This window comes from Prionailurus viverrinus, chromosome B3, assembly GCF_022837055.1.
Source record: "Prionailurus viverrinus isolate Anna chromosome B3, UM_Priviv_1.0, whole genome shotgun sequence".
Classification (NCBI taxonomy): domain Eukaryota; kingdom Metazoa; phylum Chordata; class Mammalia; order Carnivora; family Felidae; genus Prionailurus; species Prionailurus viverrinus.
In genome coordinates, this window is record NC_062566.1 from 31,569,552 (window position 1) to 31,575,551 (window position 6,000).

At 59.4% G+C, this 6,000-nt stretch overlaps 1 protein-coding gene across 3 annotated transcripts in view; it reads right to left on the reverse strand.

Moving 5' to 3' along the window:
- Positions 1 to 4,832, reverse strand: part of PAQR5 (progestin and adipoQ receptor family member 5) — a 74,327-nt gene extending 69,495 nt beyond the window's left edge. The window contains exon 1 of one of the 3 annotated variants that reach the window (XM_047861802.1): positions 4,679 to 4,832. The gene's annotated coding sequence lies outside the window, so the exon portion shown is untranslated. The remainder of the gene's footprint in view (positions 1 to 4,678) is intronic. The other 2 variants (XM_047861799.1, XM_047861794.1) reach the window with 2 other exon arrangements.
- Between the last annotated feature and the right edge of the window lie 1,168 nt (positions 4,833 to 6,000).

Here is a 6,000-nt window from a genome sequence, read left to right on the forward strand (position 1 = left end):
CACTCACACCCCGCAGAGCACGCTGGGGGTGGTCAGGGCCACAAGTGAGGCCAATCCTGTGAAACAAACCCTGCCTTAGAGGACACGGCAAGGGCAGGAGTTACAGCTTGGGTGACTGCTCTGGGACACGCTGCCTTTTCTCCCAGACACTAAAAACGGCTGTGTCTCTTGCACCTGTTGGCCCCTCGCTGCCACCTGCATAATTTCAAAATAATGTCTAGAGTCACCCTGTCCTTTTCCCCAAGCAACCAGCCCCAGGTCTCCAGGTACCGGGGTGCAGGCCAAGGCCTCAGAGCTGACTGTGCAACCCCATCGTTGAAGAAGGGCTGACTCACGCTATGTCACAATAGGCGAACTTTTCCATTCGCTGTTGCTGGAAGCCACCGAACTTGTAGTGATGGGGGCGATAAAGAGAAGGCCAGGGGTCAGGAATGCATAAGCTATGTCTCAGGTCAGGGTCTCGCCTGCTCCAGGGGAAGGGAGCCCGTAGGGAGCAGTTGGGGAGCAAGGAGGGGGGGACCACAGTGGCCTGGGACACAGGAGGAGTCACCATTATGGATTCACTTCTTCAGGCAAAGCATTTTCTTTGTCCGCTTCCCCCCGCCATCTCCCGGTCCCCTTCCTCCCCAATTTTTTCCAAACAGCTGATAAACTCATAAACACGTACATCCCTAGAGGCACAACTTCTGGGTGTCTCCCCCAACACCAAGGCACAGGGGCATTTCCGCTCTGCATCTGGCAAACCACAATGAGAACGGAAAAGGATCTGGGGGTCAAGAGCAGGGCTCGGGGGAAACAGCCAAAGCTCCCCAAGGCGGGTGCTGGCCACCCTGGCGTCCAGGCTCTCTGTCCCATCTGTGTGGCCCGCTGGGTCATACAGAGGCAGCACGGCCGAGAGGCTACGGTCGTCCAGGGTACCTCTGGCCCCCCTCTCCCTCTGCCCAAGTGTTATCTTGGGCAAAGTTACACCACCGCTCTGGGCCTCGGTCTCCACATCTGTCAAATGCAGACGACACGGGTTTCAACGTCATGGAGTTATTGTAAAGATTAACCGATTCGTGCAGAGAGGTTAGAACACGGCCTGGCAAACAGCTAACAATTACTGAATGCTTATGACTGGTATTAAAATGCAACGATCACCCCTCCAAGCCATCGGGGAAGAAGGCAGGAGCCACATTTCCTGTGAGTGTGAAGAGGAAATGCCTCCAGGGACCTCACCTCCCACCTATGGCCCTCCTAGCTTCCTCCGGAAGTCATCTTTGTCCCATCTCTTCTCCTCCAATTGACTCCACAGGGGCCCAGAGTTTTGCCTTGAGACACAGATAAAATTCCTTTGCTGAAGATGGCGGCTGAAAAGAACCATGGGGGCGGGGCAGAAGCCGCTTGGTGTGTGTGTGTGTAGGTGTGTTCCATATTTTCTATTGCATAGAAAGTTCCGGCTTCTACTGTAGATAGTTCTTGGACCTCCACTCCACCCCCACCCTCGAGCTTCTCCATCCTGCTTGTCCCTGCACTGGGGTAGTTCTTGGGTCCTCCAAGGAAACCACTCTGATCAGATTCCTAAGTGAGGTCTCAGAGCCCCAAGCCTTCCCCAGGGCCGTGGGCAGAATAATGTCCTCACTCTTCCCAGCCCACACATCTGGTCACACCTTCTCAGACTGGTTTGTTAACCTTGGCCCATGATCTGAAGCTCCATCCTTCCCCCCAGGGCTGCCTGGGGACCTGGCTCTGGTCCTCCTCCTTAGTTCCCCAGTGTCCCGGGGAATTTTAAAAGACTGCCTGGAAAGGCCACTGTTTTCGCCACTAACTGAGGAACTTCCCACCTCTGGAGAGCAGCACTGGGAGTTTTCTTTGGGGGATGGGAGTCTAAAGGGGAGCACTCCTCCCTGGCTCTCTCAGTTCACGGGGTGGCCATGCATTCTGCCTGGGAGCTGCCTCTCTGGGTGACCTGAAGGTTCTTGCCAAGGCAGCTCTCAAGCACCTCAAGCAACCAGGTGCAGGGGACAGAGACCCAGCTTTGAACGAACTTGAGTTCCATCAAGAAGAACTCCAGCTCTGCCTCCAACAGGTCACTCTGGGCCTCAGTCACCCCGTGAGGAGAGGAGGGGTGGGGCTGAATGTGTTCATTTATTCAACACACATTAAGTAAGCACCCATTACACACAAGCCACGGCGCCAATCCCCGGCGGCAGAGCCGTGACTAAAACCGACAGAAAGCCCTGCCTTCACGGCCCTGATATGCTAACCGGGAAGACAGATGATAAACGAGATAGAAAAGGAAACAAGACAGGATGTTCGCTGATATGGAAAATACAGCACGGAGGGGGTAGAAGGGATACAGCCTCTAACGGCATTCCAGCTGAGAAATTCTGGGTCTAAACCTCTTCCCCTACTGGGTTCTGGTTAAGACCCAGGAACTGGCAGAGGCCTCCTCCAGGGAAGACAACTGACCAACTCTGGCTGTGCGGGCCTGTCCTGAGGACAAAGGGGACACCTGGGCCGGCTGGGGAGTTCAGGGCTACAGGGCTCCTGGCAGGGCCTCAAAAGTCTTCAGGGCCCTGCCATGGAAAGGCCTACACCCCCTGCCATGCTTCCCCACTTGACCATGGCCTAGAATGAGCCAGACACTGACCACCTCCTCCTTTAGGGGCTCTCAGACCCCTCCGGTCCCTCCTCCTGCAGCCTCCCCTGTATGGTAGAATGTTCTCTCTGCTTACATAAGGATGGGGGGAAGGATTTAAAAAATCTAATTTTAGCACCTTCTCTTCCTGTAGAGACTGTTTTTGATCGGTGAATACTTCCTGTGAACCTACTGTATGCTCAGGATAAGACCAGCTCTCTGAGGGAGACCAAAGATGTGTGATCGCTTCCCAGACATATTCACAGGCCACGTGGGGAGCTCAGGCTAACACACATACACAGGAAGAAATCACCATCATCTCTTACAGTTTGCTGGGAAGCTTACAGAACCCTCTGGACCGCTCACTCATAAAACCACGCAGACTCTATTGTCCCCGTGTTACAAATGAGGAAACTGAGGCATGCACCATCTCTGCCCTCCATCCATGGTTGCCCCATGAATGGGTAAGGAGAAGGAGGAGGCAAAGGGTCAAGTTTCCAATGAGATTTCCTGGAAGGCTGGGTAGGACTCCAGTGCAAATGGGACAGAGGCCTCCGTCTCCTAGGGCAGGGCAAAGCCGGGCACATAACCCACCTCCCTTGGGCCTGACAATTGGATCCAGGGTAAAGGCAAAGCCTACCTGTCTGGAAAAGCACAGGGGATTATGGGTGCACTCGCTGGTTTATAAAGCATCAAACCGCCCCAAGTGGGTGTCAAGGACCCTCGGTGGCAGGAGGCACCTTTCCAGTCCAAAGGAAAGAATCTCTGCCCTTCGAGGTTGATTCAGTCCCTTCCTGTTGGGCAGCCTCTGGGAGCCGGGAAACTATGGCTACGGCAGTGAACAAAACAGGTGCCTGCCTCCCGCAGTCCTGGAGCTTAGCAAGGAGCTGGCTCTCTCTTGAGGAGCCGCCTGACCGGATTTTACTTCTTCTTGGAGGTGCCCTTTCCTGGCCTACCCCTTCCAGAAGAACCTCCAGGGAAGAGGGGAGGAGGGGGAGAAGAAAGGAACCCCTGCTGAGTCAGAGGCCCGAGCACCAACCACCTGGCTCTAGGAGACTGGTTTGAAGTTCAGGTCTACCATATTTTCCCCCCCAAATGACAACCTGTTTGAGACTCCTCCTCCCTCCCCCCCCCCCGCCCCCCCAACCTTCCTAATGGGATAAGACCTACTACCTTGCTGGTTTATTGTAGGGGGGGTGGGGATGAAATCAGCGACGCGTCCATGCTAGTGACGTTAGCTCTTACTCTGATCCACGCACCTCCCTCATCTGCTCTCTCGGGTTCTGCGTGGAAAGGGGCATCTTTCACCCCCGTCCTCACACTGAGCTGGGCGTCCTCGCCGCCTGGGCTGCACGAAGCCCATTCTGCTCAGGTCCGCAAGGGTCACAGAGCTCTAGACCTAGCTAGGCCCCTGCCGGGCTGGTGGGGGAGGGGGAGTTGGGGACGCCACCCTCCCTCCTGCTCTCAACTCATCCGACTGGGGCTTGGGGAGTGCCTGGGGGGAGCCAAGGATGCCCAGCCGGGCGGCGGCCTGCCGGAAGACAGAACAGAAGCCGGAATGCCCCGGTGGCTGGGCACCCACCTCAGCAGGGCCCAGCCGCCCCCCACCCCGGGCAGGGGACGCCCCCTCACCCGCACCCCGCCTGGCGCGGCCGGCTCTCCCGTCGTGGGTCTGGCCTCCGGGCGGCGGGAAGCGCGAATGTAAACATCCCTCCAGAATTCGCCAACTCCGCAGTCCCCATCCGAGGACTCTGCTCAGGGGCTCGGGGACGGGCGGGGAGGGGCGCAAACGCCCAGGGGAGTGAGAGATGGGACGCGCGAGAGGGCTGGAATCCCCAGGTGTCCGCAGAGACCCGGCGCGCCCGCCCCAGCTCCGCTCGGGCTCCCCGGGGACGTGCGGGGCCGCGGATGCCTGTCGCCTCCGCCCGGGGCGCGGCGGTCCCGGCGCAAACTTTCCTTCCGAGAGCGGCCCTCGGCGACCTCGGCGGGCCGCGGGCAGCGCGGGGGCGACGGCGGGGTGCGCGTGGACCCCAGGCGCGGGGTCCCGCCCTCGGTTACCTGGGTTCCGAGGGGCGCCGGCGTCCGGCGAAGGGGGCGCAGGGACGCGGCACCGGCAGGCCGGACACCGGGACGCTCCTCCGGGGCCGCTGCGGCCCCCAGACACGCGGGCGCTGCACCTGGCCCGGCCGGTCGGCGCGCCTACCCCGTGGGTCCCGCCCCCGGTCCCCTCCCGCCCGGGGCGGGGCGCGCAGGCCCCGGGGAGGAGCCGAGGGCAGGGGGCACCGCGGGGGCACCCCTCCCCGCGCGGCCCGCACAGAACCACGTGCCACCGACGCCGGACTCGGTGACCTCCGGAGCGGCGCCCACCGCTCGCCCCGCCTGAGATGCCACCGAAGCCGTGCGCCAGGTGGAGTCGCCTCTAGGCCCCCGTCGCCCGCCGGACCCCTCCGCACGCTGCACCGCGCGCACCCCCACTCCCGGGGGCCGAGGGCTGGGAGCCTGCCCTTCAGAAGAATGCACGGGGTGGAGCACAGAGAAGGAAAAAAACAACCGGGTACCCGCAGCCCCACCCCACCATGATCTCTCCCCACCCCTGGCTGTTCTTGGCCTTGGCCAAGCTCCACCGGCTCTCTCCGGAATGCCCCTGCCCAAGGGAGCTTTGCCACCCTCTCCCTTCCCCAGGACTCCACTTCCCAGGCCTGGAAGGTGCCGGGCCTGGACTTCTGCCACTCAGTGGACACAGCAGAAAGAGTCACAGGGACACAGGGGACAAAGAAGATACAGCCACCCAGACTGTGTGGCTACTCCCAGGTGCTGAAGGAACAAGTTGTAGGTTGTTCCTGCCTGCCCCCCCCCCCCCAACTCTCCTAGAGGAATTCTAGAAAATGCACCCTTTGGACAAAACTTCCAGAATGAAATGGGGGGCGGGGTTGACCTTCCTTGCCTGCCCAGGTTGTCTGAGCTCTTTTTCTCTGCCTGCCTTGCCTTGTTTGTTACATGTGCAGACACAATGGAAGGAGCACAGAACCAGGAGTCCAGAGGCCTCCATTTAGCTCTGTGGCCTTGGGCGGGTCTCTAGCTCTTCCTGAGCCTCAGTTTCCCCATTTGCCGTGAGTTAATGATCTCTCAGGCCCTTTTTACGGATCCTCAATGGTGCTATTGGGCATCTTGCTTAGGTTGGCCTGCAGCTGTGCATCACATAAAGAAGTGTGTGCACGTGCGTGTGTCTCGCTTGTCCTTTCAGATGTAAGTTCTTGGAGGGAAGGCACGAGGCCGTACAAACAGGCAGCCGTGCTGTGCAAACCAGAGCTTGACAGGAGTGGGGGGCATGGAGTGGATCCCAGTCCCAGCTTATGCCGAACTCAGAGTGGCCTCGTAAT